Raw genomic sequence first — 20,938 nt, forward strand, 5'->3', positions numbered from 1 at the left:
AACAGCCTACATGAGGAACCTCCAAACAGATCGAACAAATGGATTTTTTAATGTGGTGCAGCCATACAATGGAAGGTTACAGCCATAAGGTAAGTGTTCATATATACTACAACATGGATGAATCTGGAAAACATTATGCTATGATAAGCCAAAGGGGTCTCGTGCTCTGTGATGGGCATGGCAATACACACCTACAGCTGCACAGAAACTGAGGCAGGAGAATTAGAAACTGACCATCCTGACAGGAATGAAGATATTCTAAGACTAACTCTGTCTGTCCCTTTGGCTATCAGACTAACGTTAATACAATGGACCCCAAGATTTTGGAATTCCCCCAGAAGTCTCCTACTGAGAGCCTGGTGCTAGCCAGAACCCTGGAGGAAAAGGCTGGAGCCTGGTGCTAGCCACAGTCCTAGAACAGACGTCACACAATTCTGATGACTTATCAGACCACCTTGCAGGGGACACAAGAAAAAGACAATGAGAATGGGGGTTACATTGACTGGGACTTCTTAGGGATGCGTACTTGTCCTCTGTGTAAACCTCAATCTCCTGCCAGGACCTCAAAGTTGGACGGGGGGATCACTAACCCTCTTTGTTCCTCTTCCCAGTATAACCACATGGAACAGATCTTATTTTGCTGCCTTTACTTATTATTTGATTTTTTTTTCTTTTTCTTAAACAGGACTATTAAAAATGTATGGCCTGGTCTAGTTTGTTGGGGCTGCCTGGGCTCAGAGTCTGACCTTAATGATTCTGGTAACAAGAAATTCAAGGTCATCCTCAGCAACATAGAGTTTGAAGCCAGCCTGGGCTATCTGAGACCATCTCAAATAAATAAATAAATAAGATCCTAGGGAAAAGTATAAGGAAAGTCTCTACACATGGGGACAGAGAGGTGGTGGAGATGGGGGACATAGTTGGAGAAGAGGAAGGGATCCTAGTAAGTACAAGGCAAAGAAGAGATTTTAAAATTGACGATCTACTTTTAACTTTTCTGGTTTTTTGTTTGTTGAGACAAGGTCTTTCTATATAGCCTTACCTGGCCTGGAACTCAGTATGTAGACCAGGCTGGCCCCAAACTCAGAGACTATGTAAGGTAAAGACTTTGACAGTGAGCAGTTAATATGGAACCTCTAATTTCCCCGGAAAGCCCTGCTTCCTGGTTTTGTGAGACTCTACTTCAGTGCCTCAGTCCATAACAGAGTGGAGAGAACCTGTGCATTAGCGAGCTTTCAGTGTGTCTCCATGTCCTCATCAGATTAAATGAACCTGAATGACCAAAGCCCCTTCACATCTGCACAGGCTATGAAGCCATATACAGGACATCTTCACTGATACTTAACAAATATCCACTGGCAAAAATGGGTATCTTATATGTTTCCTTTGAATACTGCTTCTAATGCAGTCATTCCCTCTTAATTACTTGAAAGTTAGGCCAGTGGGTAAATATGTTTGCTGCTAAGCCTGACAGCCCGAGTTCGAGCCCCAGGACCTACAAGGCAGAAGGAAAAAAAAATAACTGTGTTGTCATCTAACCCCAGTATGTATAGGATGCTGGCACACACGCACGCACGCACGCACGCACGCACGCACGCACGCACGCACGCACGCACACGCACACGGGAAATGTAATACAAAATAACTAAAAAGAAAAATCATACTATTTTCCATTTCCATTCTCCCTTTTTAAAACATTCTAACCACATTGGCAATATTAGCCTTATAAAATTATTTCAACTAAGACTGTCTCCTATAGCACAATACATTTATTTACACAGGAAGGTACAGAAAAAAGAAACTCTTGGTCCTCCACTCACTTACAGCAGGAAAATGAACTGCAGCCAACTAGTGTATTAACATTTCTTTAAGCATTTCTAAGCTACTCTCCCAGTCACTTTGAATATGGTTTCTCTCAACACAATAATAACATATTTAAATCAAGTATTCATTTATTTTAAAGGTGAAATCAGTTTCACATACAAGCATGATTTCCTACATGTCAACCTACATATTAGTTTATTCATATTTGGAGTTGGTTTAGAATAAATAAAAACTGCAGTAAAGGTATTGTGAATTCAAGTTATTCGGCTCACTCTAGGGAAATGTTAAAGTAGCCCTCAGGACTTCCTGTTAACAAAGCCCAGATGTGGGCTTAATAGTCTTAATTGTTCCCTTCATCATGGAAGATATGTTCCAAGACACAACGGACTCCAGAAACCGTGAGCAGCACTGAACCACCAAATCTATATTATGATTTTCTTATAGAACTTTTGCTGAACGTTTAATTTATAAAGTCGGCACAATGTGGTGGTCTGAATATGAACGGCTCCCATAGGCTCACATTCTTGAATCCTTGGTCACCAGGGAGAGGTACTATTTGAGAAAGAGTAGGAGGTGTGGCCTTGTGGGAGGAAGTGTGACACTGGGGGTGGCCTTGGAGATTTCAAAAGCACATGCCAAGCCCAATCACCCGCTCCCCTGCCTACAGATCAGGATGTAGGACTCTCAGCTGTCTCTCCAGCACCATGTCTGCCTGCACGCTGCCATGCTCCCTGCCACGATGACAATGGACTGAACCTCTGAGACTGTAAGCCGCCATGTCAATTAAATGTTCTCCTTTATAAGAGTTGCCCTGATCAGTGTCTCTTCACAGCAAGAGAACAGAGACTATGACTAAGACACGCAATAAGAAATTAACAACAATGACCAACGAAGTCAAGCAAACATACTGTAATAAAAATCGTATCAGTGTTCTTAGTCATGGTGGCACACACCTATAATCCTAACACTGGGAAGATGGAGGAAAGAGCCTCGGGAGCTCAAGTTCAACCTTGACGCCTATATAGCAAGTTCAAGGAGAACCTGAGCTATGGGAAACTCTCTACCAATGTGTCACACCTCATTGCCTGGCTTCTCATAAACCGATGAATGGGAGAAAAAGTGAATTAATGAGCTGTAGATGTATCCAACCGTCTTATTAAATAAGAAACACAGAAACAATGTAAAAGAGAAAGCCGAGAGGTCAGAGCTCAGAGCTAAAATCTCACCCTTCCTCCTGCTGTCCCAGCTTCGCGAAAAGAGAGACCTACTTCCTCTCGGTTCGTATTTTTAAAGTATGTTGTTCTGCCTTCTCATTGGTTGTAAACCCAAACACATGACTGCCTCGTCACTGTCTGAATGTACAGCCCCCTAGGTCTTAAAGGCATATGTCTCCAATGCTGGCTGTATCCCTGAACACACAGAGATCTTATGGGATTAAAGGCGTGTGCCACCACCGCCACACTCTTGCTATGGCTCTAATAGCTCTGACCCTGAACACACAGATATCTATGGGATTAAAGGCGTGTGCCACCACCGCCACACTCTTGCTATGGCTCTAATAGCTCTGACCCCCAGACAACTTTATTTATTAACATACAATCAAATTAATATTTCAGTACAAATCAAAATAATATTTCAATACAATTAGATTACCACCACAATGAGCAGCTAAATATACACCTCCCCTATTCCCACCCTGCTCACATGCTGTGGTGGTTTGATTAGGAACGACCCCCATAGGCTCATATACTTGAATACGTGGTCCTTAGGGAGAGGGGCTACTTGACAGGGATTAGGAAGACGTGACCTTGTTGGAGGAAGTGTGTCACTAGGGTGGGCTTTGGGGTTTCAATGCCCAAGCCAGGTCTCTCCCTGAAGCCTGCTGATCCAGATGGAGAGCTCTCAGCTACCTTTCCAGCACCGTGTCTGCCTGTGTGTCACCATGCTCCCCGCCATGACGATAATGGACTGAACCTCTGAAACTGCAAGCCAGCCCCAATTAAATGTTCTCCTTTATAAGAGCTGGCATGGTCATGGTGTCTCTTCACAGCAATAGAACACTGACTAAGACACATGCTTAATACTTTATTACATCTTCCATATAAGGACAAGTTCTTTAGCATCTATTTTTGTACTATAATTGTTTCCCCTTATTTGTGATTTTGCTTTCTATGATTTTGGTTATCCATGCCAACTGTGATCCAAAAATAGGAAATGGAAAATTGCAGAAATAAGTCATAAATTTTCAACTGAATACCATTCAGGGGATAACTTGAAGATAGTACTGATATACTACAGCAATCGCTCTAACAGCCAAGGTGATAACTCAGTGTCAAAGGTTGGGTAGTATATAGAGCAGGGGTGTTCTGGACAAAAGACTCGCATGGTAAGGTGGAACTCAAACACACAAAATTTCATGCTGATACTACAATAGTTTCTTGGGTATCAGTAGAGGTCAGCAGTAGCCTAAGGCTGCATCATACTGCTGAGGCCATTCACCTCGCTTAGGCTCATCAGGGAGACACTCTCCTCAACTTCCATAACAAAAAGAATAAGCTCAATAGTTATTACATTTTAATAGAGTTTATTAGTATGCATGTGATGTGTGATGTATGTGGAAGTGTGGGTGTGATAAGTATGTGTGGAGATCAGGGGACAACTTTCAGGAGTTGGTTCTCTCCTTCCCAGGTCATCAGACTTGTACAGCAAATACTTTTACCCACTCAGCCATCTTGCCAGTCCTACAATAAAATATATTTTGAGAGACAGAAAACACACGAACACTGATTTATTTATGTGTCTTTTGGAATAATAGCTAGTTGTCCTCTTACTAGCTTACTTATTTTTAAATTCTTAGAAACATCTAGTAATGAATTAATTTGTATGAGCCCTTAAGTCACTTTCTATACACATTAAAATCAGAAGCAGAAAAAAAAGCAGCATTTTAGGAGCTATTTCAAATGGTATTATCCACATGAGTTTAAGAACTAGGGTACTTCCTACTAACTATAAGAGCAGGAGGAACCTCTAGTCTGGTAAGCCTACGATAAGCCTATGACTAAGTTACAGAATAGTCCTATGACTCAATACAAGCCACAGAACAATGTCTGAATCTACAACCTTGCACTTCCAACAGTCTCTGCACTAGAGAGGTCTTGCCATGGACGGAGCCTATCCTTCTCTGTCCTACCATTGATCTGAGGTTCAGCTGGCCCTTTGGAAATCTCTCCTCATTACTACTCCCTGGTATGATTTAAATATGGTTTAAGTGTATTGCCCAAAAGGTCATGGGCTGGAGCTTGTTCTCCAATGAGGCTATATTGTGGTTAGAGCATTTAACAGATGGTGCTTAGTTCAAGATAATAAAGGTATTTGGGCATTGCTCCAAGAATAGGATAAATGCCAGTCTCATAGTCAATCAGTTCTCTCAAGTAGGTTGTTACAAAGAGAGACACTCCCCCATGAGGTCCTTTAGCACATAACCAATTCTTAGGTATTTTTACAGAGTCAAAGAGACTGTCCCCAGAGGCTGCCTAATCTTCAACATTCAGCCTATAAAAATGAGAGGCCAGGCCCTGGTGATGGCTGAGTGGGTAAGGACACTGACTGCGCTCCCATGGGACCAGGGTTCAATTCTCAGCACCCACATGGCACCTCACAACTGTGACTCCCGTTCCAGGGGACCTGACACCCTCATACAGACATGCAGGCAAAACACCAGTGTACATGAAATATAAATAATTTTTTTTAAATGTGAGGCAAATAAACTACCTTTCCTTATCAAATACTCAGATTTGGGCAACAAAAAACAAATTAATACATTCTCCCTGCCAACTACTCACAAGATGATGAGCACCTTCCTGTCCTTTAATGCCGACATTAAATGCCCTCTCCTCACTGAGGATATAGCTCAGTGGTAGAGAACAATTGCCTAGCATGCAATAACCTGGATTCAATTCATGGTACTACAATATTAAATATCCCTTCCTCTACTGTTTCCTTTATGTAAACGGGTGTCAGAAGAGAATAAGGACTCCCACAAGAACTGTGACAGAAGCCATCCTGCTTGCAGGCTGGAAAAGAATCCCCTGCATTCTTTCCACGTCCTAAGAACTCGAGTGGGGCTGAATTTTAAAGGAATGAACTCATGAACGCGGCTGTTGACAAAAACCCACAGCTCTCCTCTGAAAGGAAGTAAGGGATAGCTAATGCTGGAGCCATTTTGAGTGACCATGTCCCAGGAACACAGATTTAGGTTGCCCCCAAATTCCACGTTCCAGTGTGGAAGCAGTTTCCCCAAGTTTTTATCATTTTACAGAAGAGAGAACGTCATCAATCAAGGCAAGCTGAAGACGCTTGGCAGGTGAATCAGAGAGGCGGGTTCAGGATGAGGGTGCTTTCCCCTAGACTCAGACGCTACCTGACAGCATTCTTAGCTTTGGGATTGGTACAAGTCAGAAGCCTGCTAAGTCAATAGACTAAAAGGTGTTTTTTTTTGTTGTTGTTGTTTTGTTTTTTTTTTTTTGGTGGGGGGGTTGTTGTTTGCTTGTTTGTTTGTTTTTCCCCTATTGTCACAAGTTCCAACACAGGGAGACAAACAAGTAACGCTGCTCGGGAGGGCCAGAATTGAGCCCAGGATAAGGTAACTAGCCCTTGTGACTGCAACATTCCGATCTCTGCTCTCCTCCGCAGTACCGAGATTCTAATCAGCCAGCCGGTTACTGCGGACACAGGCTCCTTTCAGGACTTTTCCTTCACATTCAGGTGCAGCTTCTCTTGGTTGACGTGGCAAAGGGGAACTGAAGAATAGATAAGATTCTGTCTAAAACGGCATTATTCACCGCTTTTACCCAGGTCTGCAGCGCAAAGGAATGACTATGGCCAACGGATATAAAAAAAATGTACAGTTTATGGAGAAAAAGAGCTCAAAAAATTATACCCAAGGCATGTGCTAAAAACACAGCGGTAAACATAAAGAGAAACCTTCTCTCCACACTGGGAAGAGAGGCAAGGCCTCATAGATCAAAGACTCCAACTTCAGGAACACAAATTCACTTAAAAAGAGAGAGCTGCTGCAACCCAGGGGCGGGAGGAGGGGGGGGGGTCAGGCTCCATTCTGACTCAACTCCAGAGTCCTGGAGTCCGGCCCCATGGTTCCAGAGCTACCAAGGCTCCCCAAGGTGCGGCAGGCCTATAGTCTCTACAAGGAAGCCCTGAGAGGCCACTGTGAGAGACTGTGACGATGAGTCCCAAGTTGCCGTGAAGACCCCAGGTTGCTGGAAAGAGGCTCCCACCATGGGACAGCTGCCAACAGCTGGACATAAACAAGGTGAGCTTCCCTGACCAGCAGCCTCGGCACAATCTGGGATCTAGTTAAAATGTAAATTCTCTGGTTGGTTATGGTCACGATACATTGTCTACAAGCATGAAATGTCAAAGATAAATAAAAAAAAATTTTAATTCAGAAACTCCAGAGTTAAGACACAGAAATGGTTTTTGTTTTTAACACACTCTCTAGCTGATGCTTATGTGCGCCAGGCTCGGCCCTCTTTAGTAAACCTTTTTTCTTTTTTCTTTTTTGGTTTTTCAAGACAAGAGTTTCTCTGTGTAGTTTTTTTTTTTTTTTTTTTTTTGGTTTTTCGAGGCAGGGTTTCTCTGTGTAGCTTTGTGCCTTTCCTGGAACTCACTTGGTAGCCCAGGCTGGCCTCGAACTCACAGAGATCCGCCTGGCTCTGCCTCCCGAGTGCTGGGATTAAAGGCGTGCGCCACCACCGCCCGGCCTTCTCTGTGTAGTTTTTTGGTGCCTGTCCTGGATCTCACTCTGTAGACCAGGCTGGCCTCGAACTCACAGAGATCCGCCTGGCTCTGCCTCCCGAGTGCTGGGATTAAAGGCGTGTGCAACTGCTGCCCGGCCCCTCTTTAGTAAATCTTAATCTTGTTAGTACATGGATTTAAAATTGGATTCAGGCTGGAAAAATGGCTCGGCAGTAAAACGCACCCACTGCTTTCCCAGAGGACCCAAGTTTGGTTCCCAGCACCCACATAAGCTGGCTCACTAACTATAACTCCAGCTCCCAAGAATCCAACACCCACTTTGTTTAAAAACTAGACTTTGTAGGATGCTCAAAGACCATTTTATTAATAGTCTGAGAGAAAAATAACAGGGCAGGCAAGCTATAAATCCTGGCCACCGCCTTGAGGAGGGAAGTGGAAAAGAGAACGAGAGAACGCATGTCCGTTAGTTAGCAGCCCCGTCACTAAAGAGAGTAGTGCCAGAGGAACGCACTGAAGCTCTGGCCGGCACATGACAGAACGAGGCAGGAAAGAGGGGAACGAGGATGCAGAAAAGCAGAGAAGGGGCTGGTCACCTGAAACTTCCCCTTCCCCTCCTATTTAAAACTTTATCACATCAATGTAGTCTGCTAATTAATACGTAAGCTGCATTGCGACCCATAAAGGATGGTTTCAACATGCAGACAGACGTAACTGAGACACAGGGCAGTGGATCTGGACCTGACCACACGGAAGGGCGGGGTTTCTGGAAAGGAAAAGTGTGTTACCTCATTAAGGGCGTACTTGCTCCTCTCATCCGCTCGGAGAACTGCCTGCTCTAGGGGTGGTCCTTTAGCAGGGTGATTGACAGGCCCTGATGGATGAACTCTGCTGGCCTGGAATTTAATATGTCACTGGGGTTGTCCTCAAACTCAGACTCATCTTGACTCTGCACCCCCGACATTAAAAGATTAACTCTTAAGAGAAGAGATAACAGTATTTGATGTTTAATTTTTGGAGCAGATCAGAATGTCATGTCTCCACTCAGAACCCGAAGTGGATTCCTTTAGAAAGGGATCCATTCTCAATGGCCTCTAAGGCTCTTGGAACAACTTCTCTTCTGAGAGGATACCCTAAAACCATTAGGAGATGTGCTAAAATTAGAAAATAAATATAACCCATTTTTACCATGAAAATGCAGAGATCTAGTTCCCAAGTTGTTCATCGTCAGGACTCAAACCTGGGACAAATGACTGAGATGCCTATTTAGCATATCAAAGTGGACCTGGCTGCCAGGTTCTCCCAGCATCCCTCAGTCCCTGCCCCCTACCCTAAACTTCACCAGCCCACATATTGGGTTGGGCTTCCCTCCCTGCCCTTGGCTATATAATCCACATATGTTGGTTACCTGCCCCTTTGGTCTACCCTTTACCTTCCTGGCCCCTTGGTCTGGCTCTGCCCAGATGTCTTTGTCTCTGGCTATGCCCCCCCCCCAACCCTGCCGCTGCCACCGCCACCGCCCCCCCCCCCCTTTGCTTTGTTTTGTTTTTCAAGACAAGGTTTCTCTGTGTAACAGTCCTGGCTCTCCTGGAACTCTCTTTGTAGACCAGACTAGCCTTGAACTCACAGAGATCTGCCTGCCTCTGCCTCCAAGCACTTGCTGAGAGCTTACATCCTAATCCACAGGCAGGAGGCAGAGAGAGAAACTGGGCCTGGTGTGGACTTTTGAAACCTCAAAGCCCACCCCCAGCGACACGCCTCCTCCACCAAGGCCAAAGGCTACGCCTCTTAATCCTTCCCAAACATTTCCCCCAGTTGAGAACCAAACATTCCAATATATGAGCCCATTGGGGCCATTCTCACTGAAACCACCGCAGGGACCATTACCTGTGACATGACTGTGCACTAGGAGGGACAGCCATCAGGAAGGACAGCCACCAGGAAGAACAGCAGAATTAAAGGCATGCCCCACCACACCCAGCTTATGCTCTCCCTTTTGTCTACAATGAACCTTCTCCTCCACCATACCAAGAAGCAGCCATGTCCTTTCCTTTTTTTTTTTTTTTTTTTTTTTTTTCTTTTTCATTCATTCACAATATGAGATTAGTACCTGGAATCTGAGTCACACCCTTAGGCATCACTTCAAAGTAAAGGAGCTCATTTAGGAGAAGAAATAAGGAACTAGGAACCAATCTCCAGGTATGCCCAGCCCCCAGCAAGGATAACCAGTTCATCTCCTGGCCTTACACTTTTTCAGATCACCTCCAATTTAAAGCTCTCCTTAACCTCCCAGAGTTACCTGTTCTCTATCAGAGTTCCCTTCCTTGGACTGTCCTTCCTGGTGGCTGTCCTTCCTGATGGCTGTCCCTCCTAGTGCACAGTCATGTCACAGGTAATGGTCCCTGCGGTGGTTTCAGTGAGAATGGCCCCAATGGGCTCATATATTGGAATGTTTGGTTCTCAACTGGGGGAAATGTTTGGGAAGGATTAAGAGGCGTAGCCTTTGGCCTTGGTGGAGGAGGCGTGTCGCTGGGGGTGGGCTTTGAGGTTTCAAAAGTCCACACCAGGCCCAGTTTCTCTCTCTGCCTCCTGCCTGTGGGTTAGGATGTAAAGCTCTCAGCAAGTGCTCTAGCACCATGTCTACCTGCGGGCCTGCCAGCACACTCCCCCACTGTGCCGATCACAGCCTCACCCTCTGAAACTGTACGCAAGCCTGCAACTCAAGGCTTCCTTCTGTAAGCTGCCTTGGTCATCGTGCCTCTTCACAGCAATGGAACAGTAACTAGTGTCTACTCCCTCCACCGAGCAGTCTCCATGGAAGCCCCATGTCACACGTACCCACACACTCAGCCCTCTCCCTTTATCCTCCTTGAGAAACCTGTGATTAATAAGAAGGCCAGTGAGATGCCACCCGTCTCCATACTAGAGATCAATACACACCGTTGTCAAGGGAGATTCGGAATGGAGGAGGCAGTTATTGAAGGCAGCTTTGACAACAGAGAAATCACTTAAGGCACTCCACAGTTGAGGTTAGTCACAGAACGCAATTTAGAATTTTGGAAATGTCAGATATAAATTCCACAGAGAAATTATCTCTATGAAATTATCAGAAAAAGACATGGAGTGACTGGAGAAGCACTAGACTCAGGGTTATGAGACTAAAGTTTCTAGTCAGGGTCCCCCATATACACTGAGGCAGGTCAGTCTCAAAATACGAGCCGCTTACCAATGGAAGGATGCAAATTCACACATATTTAAAAATTACAAGGGGCCCCCAGCTGGATCAGGCCCTCTGAATAGGTGAGACAGTTGATTGGCTTGATCAGTTTGGGAGGCAACTAGGCAGTGGGACCAAGTCCTGTGCTCATTGCATGAGTTGGCTGTTTGAAACCTGGGGCTTATGCAGGGACACTTGGCTCAGTCTGGGAGGAGGGGAGTGGACCTGCCTGGACTGAGTCTACCAGGTTGATCGCAGTCCTCGGGGGAGGCTTTGCCCTGGAGGAGGTGGGAATGGGGGGTGGGCTGGGAGGGGGGAGAATAGGGGAACCCGTGGCTGATATGTAGAACTGAATGGTATTGTAAAATAAAATAAAATAATAAAAAAAAAATTACAGCTATCGATAAAAGCTCTTCCTCCGTCCCTCCAGTTTCAGCTTCCTTCATATTCACTGTTACTTATTGAAGGTTTCCCTTCTCCTGGCGTCAGAACCGACCACAGACTTTGACTTCCCTGGTGCAGGCCAATTGATGGCTCATATTAAAAGTTTGAACTGCCCAAAGGCTCATTTTGATGGACCATTAAACAGCAGGAGATTTTTCAGGCTTTTTCCACTGGTAATAATCTTGGGTTTAAATGGCTGCTTAAGCAGAAGATAAGGAGGTCTGTAAGGTAAGGTGGCTCAGCAGGTAAAGGCACTTCTTGCCAAGCCTGAAGACCCGAGTTTGACCCCCTAGGTCCTTCCCACGTGGTGGAAGGAGAGAACATGACTTCCACTCACACCCTGTGGCACAGGCATGCATACACACAAAATGAATAACAGAATATAGGTTGATTCCAATGATACACATGTACAAAAATGCCATAATAAATTATTTTAAAAAGAAGAAAAGGCACAGTGAGGGGGTGGTACACACTCCCGGATTTCTGTTAGTTCAAAGCCAGCTAGGTCTGAAAACAAAAAAGAAAGAGAAGGGACCAGCCTGAGCCACACAACACTCTGGAAGCTGAGGCTGAAAGAGGGCTGAGTGGTCAGGGGTTCAAGGCCTGCCTCACATACTTAGCAAGTTTGAGGCCAGTCTGAGCAATATGAGATCCTATCTTTAACAAAAGAAAACCGCACGCACGCACGCACGCACGCGCACACACACACACACACACACACACACACGTGCACGGGGAGGAGGGGGGTGTGAAGAAAATTGCCCCTGCCATTTCTGTTTTCTTTCCGATGTTAATTCACTTGCATGGCAGCCACTGCTAAAACACATCAGTGAGATTTTTTATGAGCTGCTTTTCACGTCTGGCACCTCACTGACCCGATAATAAAACTCTGTAAGAACTGGGCCACTCTTTAAAAATATGCCCTGGACCAAATGGGTGCCACAGTAAACTAAGCCTAAGGAAAGAGGTAGGACATGGGGTCTTTGCAAGATTTAAAAGAAAGAAAGAAAAGAAAAGAAAATCTGAGCAAGCTCTCCAGTGGAAGAGCGCCAGAACCTGAGAATTTCTGGTTCGTTCACAGAGGTTATAAACACTAACTTGATAGCAGGCTACGGGTTCAATTATATACTAACTTGATATTGTCTTTCCACCAAATTATTGATGAACAGCATTAAGACACTCAGCAGACTCAATTATCAAACCTCAAAACTCTAGTTTGCATTGATTTTCATCTATAAACAGTACAGAGCAAGTGTATATTTATCAAGGACAAAAAACACGGAGGAAAAAAGGAATCGATACACCTATAAAAGACAGCACTGAGGAAGACAACGGGAACTAATACGAAGAGCCTACTCGTGTTATTGGGCATTCCGCACAAAGACTCAGCTCTGGACCTGCTTTTCTTTCACTTGGACACTTTAATCTTTCCATCGATGGGAACAATACGTGAGTGCTGCCTGTTTCTGCCAGGGTGTTCGGACTTCCTGATGAGTGCTGGTTCTGGCCGCACACCGCGATGCCTCCACTCCGGCCCTGACCCCTGGGATCTGTGAGCGCTGACTTACCTGCGGAGTATAGAGGGCCCGGAAGCACATTAAGTGGAGAGGTGGGGTCAGATGAGAAGATACTGATACAAGAAAAACTACAATGATGTCGTAAATCTAATCCAAACTCTATTTTTGGCAAAACTCCTAAAATCTTTTACTTCTTGGTCCCAAAAGGTTGAAGAGACTTTTTGTACTGTCCCTTACTGTTTTTGAAACCAGGTCTCATGGAGTAGCTCAGGCTAGCCTCTTTCAATTAGATGTGCTGTGTAGCCAAGGATGCCCCTGAGGTAGTGATTCTTTAGCCCCCGTCTCCTTGGTGCTGGGTTTTCAGGCCAGCACCACCACACCCGGCTTATCCAGGGCTCTGTGAGGGCAAAGCAAACACTACAGACTGAGCTATAGCCCCAGGCCCAATCTTTTTTGTTTTTTTGTTTTGTTTTGTTTTTTTCAGAGCTGAGGACCGAACCCAGGGCCTTGAGCTTGCTAGGCAAGTGCTCTCCCACTGAACTAAATCACCAACCCCTCATTTTTGTTTAAAAAAAAAAGTAAGTTATTTCCTAGATCTGTATCTTTCAACAATTTAAGATTTTCTTAACAACATAATAAAACTGGTTTCCTCTAGTGTTTTTAGTTAAACACACCTCCAAACCCTTGGCTTTTCGTCATAAAGGAGTGCCCAACCTGAACATACACAGTACATTACTAAACCATCTACCTCCTCTACTATGAGAAAAGACTACGGTTCTTTACGCTGTCTTCATGATTAGATTGGATCTCTTCTCTCTCTCTCTCTCTCTCTCTCTCTCTCTCTCTCTCTCTCTCTCTCTCTCTCTCGTGCATGCATGTGTGTGTAGGTAAGAAGACAACTTTCAGGAGTCAGTTTTCTCCTTCTACCCCGTGGTTTCTGAGGATTCGAACTCAGGTAGTGAAGCTTACCAGCAAGCACCTTTACCTACTAAGCCATCTCGATGGCCCCAGATTGGATCTTTTAAAGAAAACTGAATTGCTCTAAAACTGAAAACAACAACAAAGCCCCTCTGCTTATGAGGCTGGAATTTAGCTCAGTGTTAGAAATTCACATATCGTGCGGTGGTGGCCCACGCCTTTAATCCCAGCACTCGGGAGGTAGAGGCAGGCGGATCTTTGTGAGTTCGAGGCCAGCCTGGGCTACCAAGTGAGTTCCAGGAAAGGTGCAAAGCTACACAGAGAAACCCTGTCTCGAAAAAACCAAAAAAAAAAAAAAAAAAGAAAGAAAGAAAGAAATTCACATAGCAAGCACAGGGCCTTGGGTTCAGATCCAGCACTGGGTAAAAAAAAAGAAAATCAGTTTATCACTTTACTATAAAAGATAAAATCCTCTTCATAACTGAACCTTATGAACAAAACTATCTAGAGATCTAGAGCTCTCCAAAAATATTTTCCAATAAAATGAATGTTTTAAGAGGAAAAACTTCCTGCCAATCTAACTCTTCACCGTTTCTGTGCCCACAGTATTATTAAGATGCAATTTACCAAAGAAGAGAATAAAAGAGAAAATAGAAAACAATTTGCTTTTACAGAAAGTTGCAAAAAGTGTGTGCTTTTACATACATGCACACACAACGAACAGGCTCTTCCAGACAGAGGAGTAATGAATAGAAATAGGATGATCAAAGCTGACACAACCTCACATCTCATGTGACCCTACACAGTAGCAAAGTTCCCAGCAACTGACAGTATATAATCATTTTATAACCAATAAACATGGGTGTAGCACAAAGACCTCTTTCTGTTTCTCCAGTTTTAGCATCACCCACAGTAAAATGTTCATCCCAACCCCTAGGACATCAGGAGCCTTTGAATGTTAAAACAGTAATAGGTGACAGCCGGAAGCCACTGGTCCTTCTTCAGACCCAGATTAAATGCCTCGAAACACCCAGAACTCGGGGGAATTCCAATCTGCCTTCCATCTCAAGATTCTCAGGAGAGGACTGGTGGTTCATCAAGAGGAAAAGAACACACTTCCTCACAGGCAACTCAGTAGGTCACCTGTGGGCAAATCTCAGGCCTCACAACAAGGGGCTATAAATTACCTTTCCCTGAACTGACACCTTCCCTGAGCTATCTGTGCCCACCCCAACTACTGACTCAGCACTCTCCATCCCCCCCCCCAATGTGTATGGGTGGGTGTTTTGCCTGCATGTATGTCTGCTCTGTGTACCACATGAGTTGTGTGCCTGTTGCCAGAGGAGGCCAGAAGAAGGCATTAGATCCCCTGGAACTGGAATTACAGACAGTTGTGAGCTGCCATGTGGGTGCTGGGAATTGAACCCCCGTCCTCTAGAAGAGCAGCCAGTGCTCTCAACCTCTGAGCCATCTCTCCAGCCCTTCAATCTTGGGGATGCATGGAAACACTCTTTATGTAAAGATTCTCCCTCAGTGTTTATGAACACAATCCTTAGGCCTGAAACTAAGGCCTGCACATAATTCAGAAGCTTCAAGAAAAGGACTGTCAGGAAAGAAGGATCCTTACCAAACCTGATCACCCAGAGGTTCTTATATACATGCATGTCTTCCCTGCAACTCCAGGGGCACTGTATGGATCACCACCCTCACCCTGCACTACCCAAAAGAAAGCCAGGGCCAATCAGAAATTCTTTTAATGTCCCATCCAGAAAAAAAGACTGTTGTCTCTTGTCTCTAGGAACACTTCAAAGCAAAAGTGATAAAAGACTATTTAAACAAAAATAAATCATAGAAAGATCCATTACTATTGTTTGGCTTCCTCAAACTAAAGTCTTGCTCATGGAATACTGAAAGTCATAGCCTTTGGCCACTCTAAGCACCTGTTAGAACACCCACAGATAGAGACATGTGATTGAACTCTCAGGGCCTGAAGTCAGGCCGTCCTGGGGTCAAATCTCAGCTCAATCATATGTTGACTGTGTGGCCTCACACAAATAGTTTTTAACACTCTAAGTTTCAGTTTTCTAATATGTAAGATGAGGGTAATAATTGCATCTACCTCATAGGATGCTTTGTAAAGGTTAAATGTTGTCTGGTGTTTAGAAAGCACTATAAAACTAAATACTAATACAGCATTAGTATTATCTTAAGAAGCTACATAATATAGTCATCTTAGATCTTAAATAAGGCCATGGTAAATTCTAACTTACCATGTAAAATTATATTTACTATCTGGGCATATTTAAATACATGGAACATCAATTCAAACATACTGAATGATCTGCCATTATCTAATAAAGTTTCTTTTGTTTTGTTTTGTTTTGTTTTGTTTTGTTTTGTTTTGTTTAGGGGACAGGGTTTCCTCTGTGGAGCCCTAGTTGATCTAGAACTCACTCAGTACACCAGGCTGGCCTCGAACTCAGAGATCCACCTGCCTCTGCCTCCGAGTGCTGGGACTAAAGGTGTACGCCACCATTGCTCAGCTAAGAAGCTTTTAATTTTTAAAAAAACCATATTAGAGTTGGGCGATGGTTCCTAGCACTGGGGAGGCAGAGGCAGGTGGATCTCTGTGAGTTCGAGGCCAGCCTGGTCTACAAAGTGAGTTCCAGGACAGCCAGGGCTGTCACACAGAGAATCCTGTCTTGATTAAAAAAAAAAAAAAAAAAAAAAAGTTGAAAGGTTTCTCCTCCCTACCCCCAGTAGGGTTTCGCCAAAGCTGGCCTCTGGCCTCTACTTCCTAAATACTGGGATTACGAGATTATAGCACCACACCCAGTTTATGGAGTGATGAGATCAAACCCTAAACCTCCTGCATGCTAGGTAAGTGCTCTGACAACTGGCCCATCTCCTCAGCCTCATAACCTTTCTTGACTAGGCCAACCCTTCATTCCCCTGCTGCTAACCACCAAATGCTCTGCTGGCCTGTCCCTCAACAGGTGTCTCTCTCTCTGCCATTTTTATGAGAACAGCTATCTGATGCCTGTCAGAAATGAAGGTGATGGATCGTACCATGAATGTCAAGGGCGAGAATGTTCCCTCCAATGGTTTCCTCGGTGGTGTGTGTGTGTGTGTGTGTGTGTGTGTGTGTGTGTGTGTGTGTGTGTGGCTACACAGAAAGATTGTGCTTTGATTTGCAAAATAGCCATTTGCAACATCTGTCCCAAGGTAGCAAGGACATTCCAAACACTTCTCCAGGTATAATTTAGGTTTAGCATCATTGCTATCTGTCTTATTTTTCTAGGGAGAGTCTGATCACACTTTTTCATATTCTCTCTCACCCTGACCCATATTGCTAGGTCAAAAGGACTACTCCAGTATTCCTCTCTGAGACCATGGTCCTGGCACAGTCGAGGACTCTAAGAGTAGAGTACCCCACTGTCCAAAGGCTCTGGGCTAACCTGCTTTTGGCTAACCTGCTTTTCTTTCTCCTTAAGTAAGCTAAGCTAGCAATGGCCTTTCTAGACTGTTCCCAACTGCCACATGTACAAGCTTCCAGGTCCCAAGCCTCACCCAACGCCCCTAACCCCAACTCACAATCCGTACATCTGATTATGGATTGGCCAGTGATTCTGTGTCTCTCATTTCTTCCAATGACACAAGAGTCTCTCCTTCATACAGTGAGGTCAGGGCCTAGACAAAGCACTATTGTGTAGTTTATCAGCCCAACTACCCACCTTCCTCATGCCAAAGCACTATTTATCCATGCAGCAAGTGTTGAGTATCTCATGCAAAGCAGTAGCACCCTTGTGAGGATGGAGTGTAATGACTGCCCTTCAGAGTTCATCTTCTGGAATGAGAAGTATGACTACTACACACAGTAAGACAGAAAAGAAACAATGTTCTGATGGGAAGTACCTGTAAGATCTTAAAAAGATATTATAAACCTACTGGCAACACCCCAATCTTGAAAGGGGAATTTTCAACACCTCTCCCCTCTCTCCACCTAATCTATTTACCACATTTTTAGTTTACATAATTTCTTTTTATTTGTTTTTTTTTTTGTCATTATTTTGTTTTGAAACAGGCTTGAAACTCACTATGTAGACCAGATGGACTTCAACTGGCAGAGATCTCTCTGCCTCTGTTTACTAGGTACTGGGGTTACAGGCGGGCATCACACATGGCCTTTACACCATTTTTAAAAAAAATATTTCATGTGCATGAGTGTTTCAACTGCATGTATGTCTGTGCACCAAGTGCATGCTGGGTGCCAGAGGAAGTCAAAAGAAATCATTGGATCCTTTAGAATTGGAGTTACAGATGTTTGTGAGCCAACACATGGGTTCTGGGTATCAAACTAAGGTCCTCTGGAAGAGCAGCCAGAGCTCTTAACCACTGGGCCCTCTCTCCAGCCCTGCCATTTCTTAAATCTGTGTTCTCCACACGGCATTTATGGTTAATCCAAGTCCTAGCAAACACTCCTCTCTTGTGTTTTCACCCCATCTCCAATGTTCCCAAATAATCTGTGATTTCTGGATTCATAAATCCCTCCCAACTTGCTTTTTGTCTTGGCTGATCTCTCATACTGCTTTAAGGTGACCTCTCTATCACAGAACATCCACACCAAATCCCCTCAAATGTCCCTCCTCCGTCAAATGTCCCTCCTCCCCACAAACAGCAGCTGGAAGGAGTCTGAACTTAGTACTGGGTGGGATCTTTAAGTCATGCACTTTCCGGAGTTTACACACTTAACAACTTTCCGGTCAGAAAATAGGACTATGTTCTAAAATATGACTCAAGAAGCTGTATCCAAAGGGGAGAACAGCAGCACAGACAGAAGCCATAAAATACCATGGGTTCTGAAAGAGAGCTAGTCGTGGCTGCCACTAGCAAAGGAAACCACCAAGAAGAGGCTATGCCTGAGCAATGAGTTCACACGGGAAGGAAAGCCAACAAGCAAAGAGAGGCCACAGGAGTTGGTTTCCAAGACCAGCAAACCCATAAGCGAGGCTTGAGTGGTGGGTCTTTGTGAAAGGGTACATGAGGTAAGAGCAAAGTACAACCAACTAACTTCCTGCCTCAATCAGACTGAGAAGGTGGAAGAGAAGGCAAGCTTTAATCATCTCAGCAGCAGCAAGGAGAGCATCAGAGAGGCCCAGTAAAAAGATCCTTGAAATCAGAAAACCTGGTGCCCAGGCCCAGCTTTGCCCAGAGGGGCTTGGGCGGGCATAGCAAGTCATCCAACCTCCCTGGTCTCAGCTTTCTCGTTTGTAAACTGAAGCAGTTGAACTGGCTGACCTCAAAGGTCCCTCAGTACCAAACTAGACCAACTGTATATTATTTCTGCCATTAGAAGACTCATGGCCAAAAAAAGGAGGGGAGAGGGGTCCCCTCCAGTCTCTTTCTACGGTTTTTCCTTCCTCATCTTCAACTTTGTTTCCTAAACTACTACAATGTTGTGCCTCCCACATCACAAATTTAACACTTTCCTATAGAATTTCACTAACGAATTAAGTTTAAAGAGGAGTTGATTACAAGAGGTGGGGGTGTAATTAAACGCCCTTGCTTCACCTTTGTGGGACCAAAATTCATCCTGAAATTCTAGTTATGATTTTACAGTTTTGTCCATTCGTTGCTCGCCCCATCTATACACAACTTTAAGGTAAAATACTGTCCATGTAAGCCATAAAATGTAAAAAACCAAGAAGAGCTATTTCCTTCTTTTCAATCCTACCCAATGAAGCCTGGGACGCGGGTAATGTTAAAAACAGGGTTTTGTGTTTTGTTTTGTTTAATTTGTAGAGCATGTACTTGACAGTGCAGCTTGCTGAACCGCACAGAATTCTTGGCACTGACTTCCACTGAAGACATTTCTTACGCTGCATCCAGAGGCCCCAGAATTCCGGGAAAGGCACCAAATCCACCAAACACGGATGCAATTTCAGTCTGCCCCTATTTGATCCTATGCACCAGGGGCAGAACGGAGCAGTCACACAACTTCAGAGAAACACACTGGTTCCGAAAGCTTCATCGACAGTCACGCAAAGTTAAAAACAGAAAACTTGGTACCCTCCCTACCTAGATGCAGGGTATCAGGATCCGCTTCCCGGGCAGTGGTTTAAGCTGCTACACACGGAACTGCACACCTGAGCGCCCGACTCCCCCCGCAGGGCAGGAGCGCGCCTGCAGGTGCAGGAGACGCCCGGGGCAAGGAACTGAGCCACACGCCGAGCGCCGCGAAACCAAGCTTGGCTTTCCCGCACAGCCTCCCTCTCCCGCTCCCCGCCCGCGTGCGCGTCCCGGCACCCGGTACCTGCGGCGGCCGTTCGGCAGCTCCCGCCCGCGATCCCCGCGCCCGCTCGTCCGCTCCGCTGCAGCTACCTCTCGCCCGCCTCTTAGCCGCTGCGCTCCGGCCACTGCGCATGCTCCGCCCGCACCCCCCCACCCCCGCCCGCCCTTGGAATCCACTTGCCGGGTTTTAGTTGCTGCACCCAGGGGAGAGGCCGCCAGACCTTTGGGTTCAGGTGAAAGGAGGCTGGCAGGAGCCGGAGAGGATTAGGCGAGGTGGACAGGCGCAGCAGGGGCGTCATCTCTCCTACCCACACTTTTCTCAGCTTAATTACGACCATCTGCACCCCTGCGATGAGTTTAGCGCGGCGATTCTCAAACAAGGGGGCACCGGGATAACCTGGAGGCTTTATTCAAACAGGTCTCAAACCCAGAGTTTCCACGTCTGTCTGCGCTTTTCCAATGCGTTCCCTGGAAGCTGGTTGCCGCTGGTGTGCGTACCACTTTTGAAAACTGCAGCCCGAAAGACAAAATATGTATTAAAGTAAAACAGTTTCTCTCTTCCTTCTCCCCTTTGGAGAAATCAGATAATCCTTCCTCTTCATTTAACGGCCACGCCTATTTAAAATAAATAACCAAAGCCCACACTCAAACAAAGGTGGGATCTTTTGCTAGCGGGCGTGAGACTGTGAGTCGAGCAAATGGAATGCGGCTTCCAGGGTTCTTGGACACTTTGCTGGTGGCATGATCCCTAGCTGTGCAGGGAACACCCTGCCACCGCCTCGCTGCCCTTAGACCTAAGGTCCCATGTGCCTGTTAGCATCTAGTCCAGAAAAGGTAGCAATCAGGAACACGGCTGGAGAAGGTGACTGAAATTATTTAAAGGCCAAAAGAACTGGATGAGTAAATAAATATGGAAGTGGACCAAAGAGGAGTGAGTGAGAAAAGGATTTCTCCC

The 20,938-nt window shown here is 45.2% G+C and overlaps 1 protein-coding gene across 2 annotated transcripts in view; it reads right to left on the bottom strand.

Annotated features, from left to right (window-relative positions):
* Positions 1-20,116, bottom strand: part of Pls1 (plastin 1) — a 101,020-nt gene extending 80,904 nt beyond the window's left edge. The window contains exon 1 of one of the 2 annotated variants that reach the window (XM_006975176.4): positions 20,006-20,116. The gene's annotated coding sequence lies outside the window, so the exon portion shown is untranslated. Of the gene's footprint in view, positions 1-19,770; positions 19,974-20,005 lie in introns of those variants that run through there. The other variant, XM_076576836.1, reaches the window with a different exon arrangement.
* Between the last annotated feature and the right edge of the window lie 822 nt (positions 20,117-20,938).

This window comes from Peromyscus maniculatus, chromosome 7 (genome assembly GCF_049852395.1).
Source record: "Peromyscus maniculatus bairdii isolate BWxNUB_F1_BW_parent chromosome 7, HU_Pman_BW_mat_3.1, whole genome shotgun sequence".
NCBI lineage: Eukaryota > Metazoa > Chordata > Mammalia > Rodentia > Cricetidae > Peromyscus > Peromyscus maniculatus.